The sequence below is a fragment of the Alexandromys fortis genome, unplaced genomic scaffold, assembly GCF_014885135.2.
Source record: "Alexandromys fortis isolate MF-2015 unplaced genomic scaffold, M_Fortis_MF-2015_v1.1 scaffold_114, whole genome shotgun sequence".
NCBI classification, from domain to species: domain Eukaryota; kingdom Metazoa; phylum Chordata; class Mammalia; order Rodentia; family Cricetidae; genus Alexandromys; species Alexandromys fortis.
Genome location: NW_026068046.1, coordinates 1,162,529 through 1,176,259, shown reverse-complemented (window position 1 = coordinate 1,176,259; position 13,731 = coordinate 1,162,529). Strand labels below are relative to the sequence as shown.

The 13,731-nt window shown below is 34.2% G+C and overlaps 1 pseudogene; it reads right to left on the bottom strand.

Annotated features, from left to right (window-relative positions):
* The window catches only part of LOC126486574 (40S ribosomal protein S6-like), a 166,311-nt pseudogene extending 153,154 nt beyond the window's left edge, over positions 1 to 13,157 (bottom strand).
* Positions 13,158 to 13,731: the final 574 nt, after the last annotated feature.

Here is a 13,731-nt window from a genome sequence, read left to right as displayed (position 1 = left end):
TTGAGGGAAGCTGTAAATATGGGACTAGCCCAATGTAAACTCTGTATATCTTTTAGGCATCAGAGCTGTGTGTCTTGCTGGCAGCAGAGCTAGATGAATGAGCCTACCCAAGCCTTTTGAATCTCAGGTGAGGATATCAGGAGCATCAAATCATGGGTATGGACCTGTAGTTTGATATTTTCTCTTATAAAAGTAATCTTGTCATCTTTATGGGATTTATAATGCCAAAATTAAGCCTTTAAGCATGTCTGTGAAAAATTAAATTAGATTAGTTGAGGTGGAAAAACCATACGTAACTATCAACACTATTTTATGAGTTGGGATCCTAAACAGTATGAAAGTTTGTGAGATGGAGAAAAGACTTAGGGGCTAATAACACTTCTTTCTATTGAAGAGGAACTGAGTTTGTCCCCCTGCACCCATGTAAGAAGACCCGTAAGCATATGTCATTCCCCATGGAGTAGATTTGATGCCCTCTTCTGAAGTCCCTGGACACCTGAACACACATGGGCACACACATCGACACATAAATTTTAAAAATCTAAATAAAAAGATAAAGTGAGATGAACAAAGGCATTCATCACTCTCTTCTTCCTGGCAATGGATTCCATGTGTCTATCCACCTCCTACTTCTGTTGCCATGGTATTGAAACTTAAACTTTGAGCAAAAATAAACCTTGTTTTCCTTAAGTGACCATTACCTTGAGGAAAGTAACTAATAGAGCTCTGCTAGGTTTCAGTCATAATTTGATTTGATTATTCCTTGCTATGGCCCCTATTCTTCCCTTTTGGAATAGGAATATTTATTCTGTTTACTTATATATTAGAAATATATAGAAATTTTTATCAGAACACATTGTTAATAAATTACCTTGAGATTCGGATAAAATTTGTGTACAGCCTTCTAACCTTTATTGGGGATTTTAATGACCATGAAGACTTTTGAAGTTGAAGTGACTATATTTTGTATTGCTATATCCATGAAAATGGGGTGGAATCTTATGACTTAGAAGTTATGTCTTTGGGTGTCAAGTTGACAAGGTGTGATGGTTAATCCTGATTGTCAATTAAGTGGAATTGGGAATCATCATGAAAACAAATCCTAGGGACTCCAGTGAGAGGTTATTTGAGGTGGGGAGACATACTCTCAATATGGGTGGGACCATTTCAAGGGATGGTGTCCCAAAGCAAATAAAAAGTTGAAAATGTGCTTAGCAAAGGCATTCCCTCCTGCTTAGAATTGTACAGAGTGTAATCAGCCATTACTGATCTTGTTGCTCTACCTTCTCAGACAGGATGGATAATATCACTGGAAGTATACAAAAAATAAGCTTTGTCTTAAATTGATATTATCAGATACTTTGTTGTAACAATGAGACAAGTAACTAATACAGTGCGTATCATCAGATGAATGGACAAAAAATAATATGCAAATGGAAACTTGTGTGTGAGTGTTGTATGTATATATTCAGGTAAATGAAAATATTCAGTGAAAAGGAATAAAAACTCTGTTATTTGTAGATAAATAGGTGAAATTGGAGAATAATATATTATGAGAAATAAACCAGTCATAGAAAAAAATGCCACATTCTCTCTCATAGATTCTCTCTCAAAGCTAAAGCAGATTTGATCTGAAAGTAGATTTCAGGTAGGGAATGAAAAAGATTGGGAAGCATGTGTGAAAACCAAGTATTTTTTAAAAGTGATTAGATTTAATTAGTGCTTATAATATGGACTTATAGAAATAAGATCCTAAACTCCATTGATATGTTTAATTAATTCGTGTTGAAGAAGTGTTTGCTTCTACTCTAGGTCTCTAGGTTATCCAGTCTATGGTTCTTATCACAAGCAGGGAGGCTTCCTTTGGCAGCTTATAGGAGCACTACAGCCAGCCATCAGAGAGAGAGAGAGAGAGAGAGAGAGAGAGAGAGAGAGAGAGAGAGACTAAATTGGAGGTCTCCATCGGGTTCTTCCCCTCAGAAATAGGGAACCTCATGGAAGAGGGAGAGGACAGATAGTAAGAGTCAGAGGGGATGGAGGACACCAGGAGAACATGGCCCCATGAATAGCTTAAGCAGGGTTCTTGTTCACATGGGTTCATAAAGATTTGAAGTTGCAAGAAGAGGATGGGACCTGCATGGATATGCACCAGGTCCTCATCTATGTTATGGCTGTTTGATGATTTTGTAGGAATCCTAACAGTGGCAGTCCACTGTGTCTCTGATTCTTTTGTTTGCTCTTGAAACTCATCTCCTCCTAATGAGTTATGTTGTCCGGCCTTGTTATAATGGGCTTCTGCCTTTCTTTGTTGTACCTTCTTTTGACATGTTTGGTTGTTGCCTCTTGGAAGTCTGCTTTTTGCTGAAGGGAAACAGAGAGGGAATAGATCTGAAAGAGAGGGAAGCAGGGGAGATCCAGAGGAATGGATGGAGGGGAAAATATGATTGGGGTGTAATGTATGAGGGAGGAATTTATTTTCAACAATAAAATAAAATTATGGAAAATAACTACATATGAAAATTGAAGAACATAGAGAGTTGCAGTCACAGAGATATTAGACAGTGTTGCTTTGGGTAATTCTTAACAAAAAAATATTAAGAAGAAAATATCCTAATAGTGTTCTTTTCCTTTAAAAAATCATAAATACTTAAAAGTGATCTCTTTAATCTTCTTTTCTCTTTTTTTTTCATTGTATCAACACCTGACTTACTCCCCAATCCTACCCTGGTGATATTTTTCCTAGAACTGGAGAATAGCAAAGATTCCTGCAAAAGAATCAGTCTCTAATGGTGGACAGAGATGCAGTGAGTCCCAAGGAAAAACCCAATATGATGATCAACACTCGGCCCACTTTCTCATTTCAATCTAGAAGAATTATTTAAAAGGTTGTATTTTGTCCTTCTACACCTCTTGTCTTCTCACCGAGCAGATTAGTATGTTAAATTAGAAAACATTTAAACATGCTTATTTATATGATTTTAACCTAAACTCAATAAATATTTTATAATGTGGATGAAAAACGATTGTGTACTGAATGAAAAAAATGAGCTAATGAATTCTGTCTGAGAGTTCTTCCAGGTCTCAGATTCTAGAAGAGTTTTGTTTTCCCCCATGATTTTAATTGAGATTTGGAACCAATAACCTTATTGAATCAACATTTTTCTCTTAGAAGAAGTTAAAAATAAATTCCAAACCCCAACTTTGGGAATCCAGATGTTTTACATAATCCCCATGATGACACCAAAGTAAAGGTCTCTAATAGATACACAGTAAGTACCACCCCCAAAATTCAACAAATCATAAAAGGCAGATAATTTAATAAAGACAATTCTGAAATCATAATCTTCAAAAGGTAAATGAAGACAGGTATATGCCTAAAGAATTATAGTATGAACTTTAAAATATAAATGAAAAAATGAATTGATAAATACATATAAAAGCTGTAGTGATATCCTCAGATCATTATTTTAAAGTTATCCAGTTATCAACAAGGAAAGAGAAAATATAACATAATTATGTTTGCAAAGATGATATAAAATGATGATATTGATAATTTTATAACCCTCTAATTTTGGTTTAGTGGCTGAACCCACAACATATCTTTTTGGATCTATGCTTTCTGTAACTGTATTGGAAAGTCTAGAAGTAGTATTAAATATGAGGCAAACTTTTAGATTCCATAATCTTTTCACTAACTAAATGACTGATCCAAACTTAATCACTTCTCTTTAGGATAATTCACTCTCTGCAATTGACGGGATGATTTTCAATCTCTGGAGCAGATGATGACTATAGTTTCCATGGCTACCATTCTCTAATTTGTTGAGGATACAATGACAGAGAATATGGACATCATTTATCACACACTTGTTCATTTTATATTAATTTACTGCTCATATGTGAGGTAGGAACTGATAATTACTGTTGTTTTATACAGTATATATACACCTGAAAGCTCATAGATATGAGTTGAATTGTTCAATTTGTCAGCCAATAAAGACAAAATTAATACCTGTGCTTAGTCACCGTGTTCTTTAACACTTCCCTGTCTTTCATAGTTAAAGTGTGCAGTTAATGTAAACTTCAATATGGATTGAACTCTCATAAATATTTCATTATATTTTCATCCACTTTTGAATCTCTATCAATCTTTACAATCATTCAATGGCTTTGGTAACTTGTAGCACTGAATATTTTTTGTCTAAAGTTATGTGCTGTTTACTTACGTTTTCATGCAACTTTGTGAAATTGGGACTTCTAAAGATGGGGTACAGAGGTATCATATCTGTTAATCTAGTTGTATCCACACAGATGGGGACTGATAATAAATATAAACCCAATTTCTTCTGATTTCAACTAACAGCCCTTTCTTCTGTTCCTGATGCTACATTTGTAGACCTAACGTCAATGAACATAAAGATTAACTTCTTCAAATGAAATACACATATACACACACACACAAACATATACATATACAGACATACACACATATATACATACAGAGACAGAATATATATACATATATATATACCCACACCTCAATTATTCATGTAGTTATTTATAGAATGCCAAGATGTTTGAAATTATGAAACATCTGTCACTGAAGCTTACAGAAAATGAGGAAAGATGAAGAAAAAAACATATTTTGGATCACTGAGAGGATATATGTTGCTCCCAAATCACTATATATTTTTTAATATATTCTGCTACTTTTCAATTTCTAATGCTATAGAACAGTTGGTGCATATTTGCTTAAGTTCATCTTCTCATGAAGAATTAACAATTTCTGGCAGCACCTGTCACTTGGAGTCAGGATTTGTTCCCGCTTAGTGTAGGAACCTAGCACATCAAACACGGGGAAAACACAGACAAAAGAAGTAAATGGAAATACTAAATACTTTTATGTTATGTTGAGAATAATGCTTTGGTAAGAAATGCCACAAAACATTCTGACAAATTTTCTCTTAAAGAACTACTCATTCCTAAAATAAGTTCGAACATTTAAGACTTTCCCTCTGAGATAAATTTATCTACTCTAGACAGAATAGAAGCACTGAAAGCTGAATGCAATAAATTTCTGTTAATTGAATCCTATTTTCTGACAGATATCTATATGAAACTAATTATTAGTTTATCTTAAGCTGACAGGAAATATACATTTACATATGTATGTGAATTCTTTGCTAATTAAATAAAAAATAAATTATATTTTAGGAAAGCAGTTAAGTTTTTTTTACAGAATGTAATCAACTTATAAATGCTCACTTGCATTTCTCTGCCACAAAAGTTAAAATAATTCCTTTTTTTTTTTTGCCTCAAATGTACTTTTCAGATTCTGGCACTGTGAAGACATACATAGTGTCTCTTAAAGTGCAATGAGCAAAATTCACCTTCAAAACTAGAAGAATACTAACTTTAAATGACTATTGTTTTGCTCTGTAGTTCATAGTTACATCTGATAATATGGTATACTTTTCAAATGTATTTTACCATATTTTTTATTTGAGAGTTTCATACATGCATTTCAAACATTCTGATCAAGTCCACCTCCACTTTCTCCCTTCTAAGTCCTCCCACATACAGCTAGCTATTTTACTCTGAACTTCATGCAATCTCTCACTTTTTCAAAGTCTTCCGAGTCTACTTAGTGCTGCCTAAGCATTCATAAATATGGGACTATTTACTTGAGCTCGAATAACCTCTCAGTGTGGAACTCTTTTGTACGGCAACAGTTTACCTATTCTCAGGACTGCACCTTTAAGAAAATCTCCCTTAGAAGCCATCATCACTTGCTAGTTCCTCAGCTAGGACTGGGATTTTACCCCTTAAATATTTTATATATTGGAAACTTAGCTGCATTTGAAGACTCTTAAAGCTTAAAAGGATCACAGAAAGTGGTTTGATTTTTTTTTCATTTATAAAAGACAGTGAAGTCTGTAAAAGAAGCATGACTTACTCAAGGTCATACTGATGATCTGTGTTAGAACAAGCACTTAAATGAGCTTGACATTTTGTACACCAGAAATTTTACTGGTAGACTGAATTTCAAACTACAGTCAAAATATCAAATATATGTAAATATTGGGAAGGCATTTCAACCACAGAAACTTCTACATTGTTAGCCTTATTTTAAGAGCAATTCCGTGGGCCAGAGGGCACTGAGATTTATTCTGTATTGTGCTCAGGGAAAACGAATTAGGTTGCAGCAGAAGTGATTTAAGTGGTAGGTTTTCATTTCACAGTTGATCACAGCAAAGACAGAGACCATTTGGTGCCTTTTTCAATGTCTGCCAAAAGTTACTTCGTGTCTCAAATACTGATTTTTTTTCATTGATGCGCAGACAGAACTTAGCCCCCAAGGAAGCCTGTAGAATTGGTTAAATGCCAGAGCTGGTTTATTTCTCTGGTGAAATTGAACTGTTCTCATATTTTTAAATACCATTTGATTTCATTTCTTTTCTAATATGTTTGTCTCTAATGGGTTAATTGGCATACTTGGCTCTTATTTAATTTTACACTTATACTCTGTATAACCATTTTTACTTTTTGGTATTTAAATCATTACTAAATACCAATTTTGGAAATAGATTTAAAATTGCCAGAATTACTGAAGTGAGAAAGTTTCTAGGTGGGATGGAATAACAGAAAAAATAGCAGTATGAAAAATAGTTGCCTTTATTATTCCATGCCTTTTAATCATAAACATTAAAAGATCAATAAAAAGTAAGTCTGAGCAAACTGTCAATTAAAGCTTTAGACCTCAGGTCTTTCTCTTCAGCTCCCCCAGAAAACATCGTAAATAGGTACACAGTGAAATCATACTGATTAAAAGAGGTAAATGGGTAGAAACAATCTCAGACACAAAACAAAAAGGCATTCATCTTGTTGAGTATCACCTTTTGGACACTGCAGTTTTGTGCCATGTCTTACAGATGGAATAATTTTCCATATCCTTATAAAAAGTTTCTCACTTTTTATAAGTTTGAACCAAGTGACATGACAGCTTAGCTCATGATGAAACAAAATCCTATGCAGTACAGATTTTCCTTGAACTAAATTATATTGGATTACTTCCAGATTTGCTAAAATGACCTTCATGAGACATGAGATAATTTATAATTTCACAATTAATTTAAAAAAAAATCTCAGAGGAGGATTATGGAAAATTATATAGTTCATTTCTGGGTTGTGCTTTAAACTTGATTAAAAGTCTTATACTTCCATTATTAGCTCACACTGTTATGAAGTTAGTAGGTCCACAATAGAAGTGTTTACATGGTAGGTGTGGGCTCTCACAATCCTCATACAGTAGTTTAATCGCTATTTTCCAAACTACTTAGGCAATATCAAGCATCCATTAGTAAATCTTTCAAATGCATAATAAAAATTGAGAGACCCACTTCACATCAAAGAAGGCATAGAACTGAGATCTAATTGAAAGGGAGAAACTGAGCTAAACAAAACCAAATGCAATTGTGTTGGTTTTGAAGATCTAATAACAATGCCATCCAATGTTAAAACTCTTGACACTCATTCTGTTTTGTATTGTAACATTTGGCACAGTGTAATTGTCAACTGTTGAAAGATAAAGAGAAACATTCAGGTAATAATTCAAATGGGTCATGACATAATATAGACATTTTTAAAAATAAATAGAACAACCATGAAGACCAATGACAAGCTGAATTGTTTAAAGTGGCTGCTAAAGAAGCACTCTTTAGAAAATTATGAGTTTTTTTGCATGACTTTATAATGTACTCATACCAACCTTTTTATAGTTCCAGGGTAAAAATCAATTTTATTTAAGAGTGTTGCCACTGGTAAGCTGATCATGTTCTACTAGAAGATCATATATCCAAGAATATATGGGTAGCACAAATTGGACTTTATGGATTTTAATAAAAGGTGACACAAAGTTGGGTATGTAAGGATATGGGGCTTCATCTGGGAGGAGTTTGGAAAAGGGCTGGGGTATGACTAAATAGATTGTATAAAATTCTCAAGGAAAAAAAATAAAGATGGGGAGAAAAACATCCTTAAAGAACAGACACTCATCAAAAACCTGTGATGTACTTGTGGGGCTTTTAATGCTTGAGAGTACAGTTTTCCGGAAATTCCAGCTGCAGGATGAAGTGATTCAATGGGTTTCAGCAAAACAAAATAGAAAATCTAGATTTAAAGAGAGGTATTGATGCAATAGACAGCTACATTTTGCGTCGAAATGCAATCATACTACCCATTCAAGTGCTTCCTTCTTAACTGTCTGCATGACTCTGCTTCTTGCAATTGTAAGTTTGCATTTGCTGAATCTCAGATTAGTTTGTTTCTTTACTGCCTAGCATGTTATAAGCACTCAAGAAAATTTGTTGGCCTAAAGTGCAGTATAAGGCTATTTTCAAATAATTACTTCAGAAATTAAACTTCTGTTTGTGAAATTAACTCATGCCTGTACCACAGTAGTTACAAATAACTATTCAAAACAACCTATGAGGGTTAATGGCAAGTTTTTGAGAATTTCAAACACATGGGCATCAATAATACACTTCTGAATATTGGTAGATCACTAACCCATTTGAACCCATTCTGGTTAAGATGCAGGTAAAACAAATTAAAATATTAAAACATTTGTAACTACTTTATACATGTACCCCTAAGCTACAAATATGCAGGAATAAAGATAGTCTTTCATACTAACTTTGCAATTATGTAAACAATCCAAAATATTATATTTGTATTATTAATATACAAATATAAAAGATTTGGTAGGAAATGGGCATGCATAAGGCAGTGAATGCATATAGGGAAAGGTGGTAGCCAGAGATAGTGTGTGAGGCTCATGTTCAGTATTGTATAAGTCTAGTTGTATGTAGCACATCATATAGATGTATACAATATGTTGTATATGCATATATAAATAATTATATATTTGTATATGTATACATATATATATTAAATATGGTGAAGTTTTTCTTTCCTGTGTAAAATAAATGCTGAAGGACATTTTTAAGGACCAATTAACAACACTATGATTATCAGAAAGACAGATTATTTTGATATACTTGTAGCTCGGTTCCTGTAACAGAACATTCATTCTTATGGTCTGAATTGGTTTCTAGGGTTCCAGTAGTCATATCTAAGTTTAAAAGAGTAGAATGATAGAGAAAAACAGAATTTCATGTACCTCTCTCTTATTAAGAGATTCCTGAAAGTCTTAAGACTCTTCCACTTGCTCTTCAATGTTGGATACCATCGTATTCTACTTTCTAATGCCAGAAATGTAGGAAAATGGCCTTTAAGTTTGAACTCAATGTTCTTTTCATTTCAATAAATGAGAACAATGTCTAACGGGTAACTAGTAATATCTAGAATGCCTTTTTGGGGGACAAGGGACACATTAAAAGAAAATTTCCTCAATTAGCAACAAATTAGTTGTTTTGTTGTCTTATATTCTTGACACAACAATGGTTTTCATAGTTCAGCATCTTTAATTTTCAATTGGCATTTACTATTAGCTTTACTATTTCTCAGAATGTAGAAAATCACCATACTTGTAGAAAGTTGAATGTGTTCTATTTTATTGTATTCTGTCCCCTGTAAGATACACACACACACACACACACACACACACACACACACACACAATGTGCTGATATCTTACCTTTTAAAACTGCTTTACTACTTTAAACCCTTTCTTAACAAATCATGCCACCCATCTACCTGCTAAAGAGCATGACATCCACAGATAATATAGTTATTTTCAACACACAAATAATTGTCTTGTTTTCTAAGTGAGAAATATGATCGTCCCATCGAGAAAAAGGATATTCTTACAAGAAAATAACAGTGAGTGTGCAACACTGATTGCATTTCTGTTTCATTGCCTGCTTTTCTCCTCCTCTCTTCTCTTCCTCGGTCACTTTCTCTGTGTTTCTGTAGGGCTTGGCCTTTTCTGTTTATTGCTAAGAGAAACAAGTACTGTTGAATATGATACATGACATATTTGGAAAGGTAGTAAATATTTAATACATGATATGGTAAATAATGTATATAATTTAGCAAGAAACAATGTAAATATTTCATGGAGTGCAGTGCAGCTGTTAGGTTGGAATTAAATCTGTGAGCCTAGAGAAAAGCTGTACTTCAACATTTTTTTTCCTGATAAGAGTACTTGCTGCTCTAGCTTCTAGCGTCCACATCTAAAGAGAAATGGTTGGCACTTAAGGAAAATAAAATATTAAAATGGCTCAAAAGCATTAAAACTATTTATAAAATAGTTTCACAGTTATTTTACACACAGTGCAATCCAATATTAATCATGCTATTCAATATCATTTTAATCTTATTCATATTGCTTATCCATTCTCTTTATGTGGTCAGTCTCTTCTGTTTGAAGTTTATACTCCCTGTGTTTATTTTTGCCAACTATAATAGAAAGCTCTTTATTTTGTTATCTGTTCATTTCCATTGCATAAGGTAACACACTGCAGATTCTCTCCATACTTAAATTTTTCATTTCAGGGTAGGCAAAATGATGTAGCTTGGAGAAATGCTTGCTATCAAGCCTGATGGTAGGATTTTGATCTCTGAACTCACACAGTGGAATGAGAGAACATGTTATTTTCTGCCCTTCACATATTTGCTGTCATGTGTAATCCCCGTCTATATACTCAGATACATATCTATATTCACAATATAAATTGATATAAACATTAAATCCACCTAACAATATATCTTGGATATACCCATGTAACTTCATTTATTCTTCATTCTTTTCAACTATTCCCTAATATCTCATCAGAAGAAATGCACCATAAGTTATTCTGCCATTCTTTTAACAGGAATCAGTCAAGATAATTAGAGTACTATGTATTTACAAAAAAGTGTTACAGTAATCAAAAGTGTTACAGTAATCAACTATTTATGTGATGTTGAACATGTAGTTTTAGAATGAAACATTGGAGGTGTTGGAGGTAAAGAGAGTGCAAGATGAGAGAATATAAATACAATATTAGTTTAATATTTTTAAAATATTAAATTTATATTTAAAATTTACTAGGATACAAAGATTAACTGTGAGATCCTCTTTAATCCATGTGTTCTTCCAGAAAATGGTTTGCACTGCTACTATATCTTTCTGCTAAAATTAAAAAAAAGGAATTGTTATTCAGCTTACCAGTTTTATTTTCTTCTTATGTAAGTAATAATTTCTATGTCAAAGCTGAAATTTGAAGCCTTATAATATTTTAATTATTGTCCATCTCATAGCTGATGTTGGCATCCTGATTTTTTTACATTATGTTTTTAGAATGTATATGAATTGATATAATTTTCATCCTTTTCTCTTTCTGAAATAGCTTCTGTTTCTATTGCTACTCCAGCACAAATTCATGACCCTGTCTTCATTTATAATTGCTATATGTTCTGGTGGTTTGAATGAATATGACCCACTATAGGTTCACAGCGAGTGGCAGTATTAGGAGGTGTGGCACTGTTGGAAGAAGTGTCATTGGGGTGGGCTTTGAGGTTTCACACACTCAAGTCATGCCCAGTGGCTCATTTTTTCTTACTGCTCCCTTCTCCTATAAATGTCGAATTCTCAGCTCCGTCTCCTGCATCCTACCATGTTTTCCACCATGATGGTAATGGACTCATCTTCTGAACTGTAAACCAATCCCAATTAAATATTTTCATTGATAAGAGTTTCCATGGTCGTAGTGTCTCTTCGTAGCAATAGAACTTTGACTAAGATATAAACATACACACACACACATACACACACACACACACACACACACACACACACACACATATATATATATATATATATATATATATATACATACATAACCTACATGAGTTTTTTTCAAGGTCTGATCACTTGTTAATTTTAAAGAATTCTTTGTGATTGAAGTTATACTTAGAAGTAGAATGTCTGAGCAAGGACAACATACATCTCTTTTTTATGTATTTAAAAAAACTATCTCTTTTATTATACATACCAGTCCCAGTTCCCACTCCCTCCCTTCCTCCCATTCCCTCAACCTCCCTCTCCAGCACACCCTCATCCACTCCTCAGAGAAGGTAAGGCACATTTCTTTGTGGAAGGACCAAGGCCCTCCCTACCATATCTAGGCTGAGCAAGTTATCCCTCTAAAGAGCATGAGTTCCAAAATACCAGCACAAGCAGTAGGGATAATAGAACTGTCATCCAGCAATTGATGGAAGCAGAGGCAGAGAGTCACAATGGAGCACTGGCTGAGCTCCCAAAGTTCAGTTGAAGAGTGGGAGGAGTGAGAATATGAGCAAAGACATCAAGACCACGATGGGGATATCCAGTGAAACAGCTTACCTGAACTAATGGGAACTCACCAGCTCTGGCCAGACAGGGAAGGAACCAGCAGAAGACCAAACTAGGTCCTCAGAATGTGGGTGACAGTTGTATAGCTGGGGCCAACTGCTGGGTCACTGACGGTGGGACCAGCATACATCTGTTAACATCTGTTCCTGACACTTTTTCTTTGCATTTTTCATTCTCTTGGCAAAAAGTTTCGCATATCTAGCAATCATGTCCTTATTTTTCCTTCAGAAACTGTTCTTTTCTGTAGGAAAAGAGTTATGTTTGTATCAGTATTGCAGGACACCTGGAGTAACAAGATGCTGAATCTTGGGTGCTCTAGTCTTAGGCTTCTCTCACCTTTTTTGTTTAAGGATTTTTTGATGACCTATTTGTGAACACCATTTTCTTTAGAGAGATTGAAAATCTTTCAGATTCTGCTATCTCTTTTGGGCCCCAACTACAAAGGCAAAGTATCATCTAAGAATCTCTCTCTCTCTCTCTCTCTCTCTCTCTCTCTCTCTCTCTCTCTCTCCACTCAGATTGGCATTCACAATGCATTCCCAAAGAGATATATATTTCCTATTGCTAATTCTCCTTAGTCTATAATCAACAGCAGGCACAATCTGTGTGGGTCAAGACATCTTGTCTCAAGGCAAAATTTCATCGTTATTATCATTATTTGGACCACATAGCCCTTCTACTCTTCACCAAGAGCATCAATAGCTACTTCTGTGGCCATGTGCTTCTCATTGAAAGTAACAAGTTTGAGTTTCTTATCCACTTCAATGAGTGTCGTTGAGAAGGAGGTATTCAAATTCATCTTGACACAGAGCCTGATTGATTTTTTAATTAGCATTTCTTCAATTAGATGTTGTAAGCATATTGAAATATACTTAAGACTCATTTTCACATGGTTTTACACATGGTTTTTTGGTCTCTTCCCTATTTTTTGTTATAGTGTTATCATTACTTCATTCAAAATTAAACCATCCAATTCCTTCCCTGGATAGCAAATAACTAAGAAACTCGTATTCATTTTCAATCATATATTTTCACTACTGTCATTCTAGTGTGAATTTTCATAATTTGCCTTGTGTATGCTACCCTGATATTTATAAAGAGGATGCATCAGTTGTCTAGTAGTTTAATCTGAGGGATTAAGTGCTGACTCGGAACAATTTTAAACCTCATGTGCATGTCCAAAACCAAATGAGACAGTGTAGATCTGTGACTTTAGCAGCCTTTTGGGATATGGAGATAGGTAGATGTTGGAGGCAAACTGGCTAGTCAGTCTAGAAAAAAAATGGCAAACTCCATATTCTGTAAAAGACTCTCAAAATGCATTTGAGAGCAATAGAGGAAGACACTTGACATTACTTTTTGCCTCCACACAT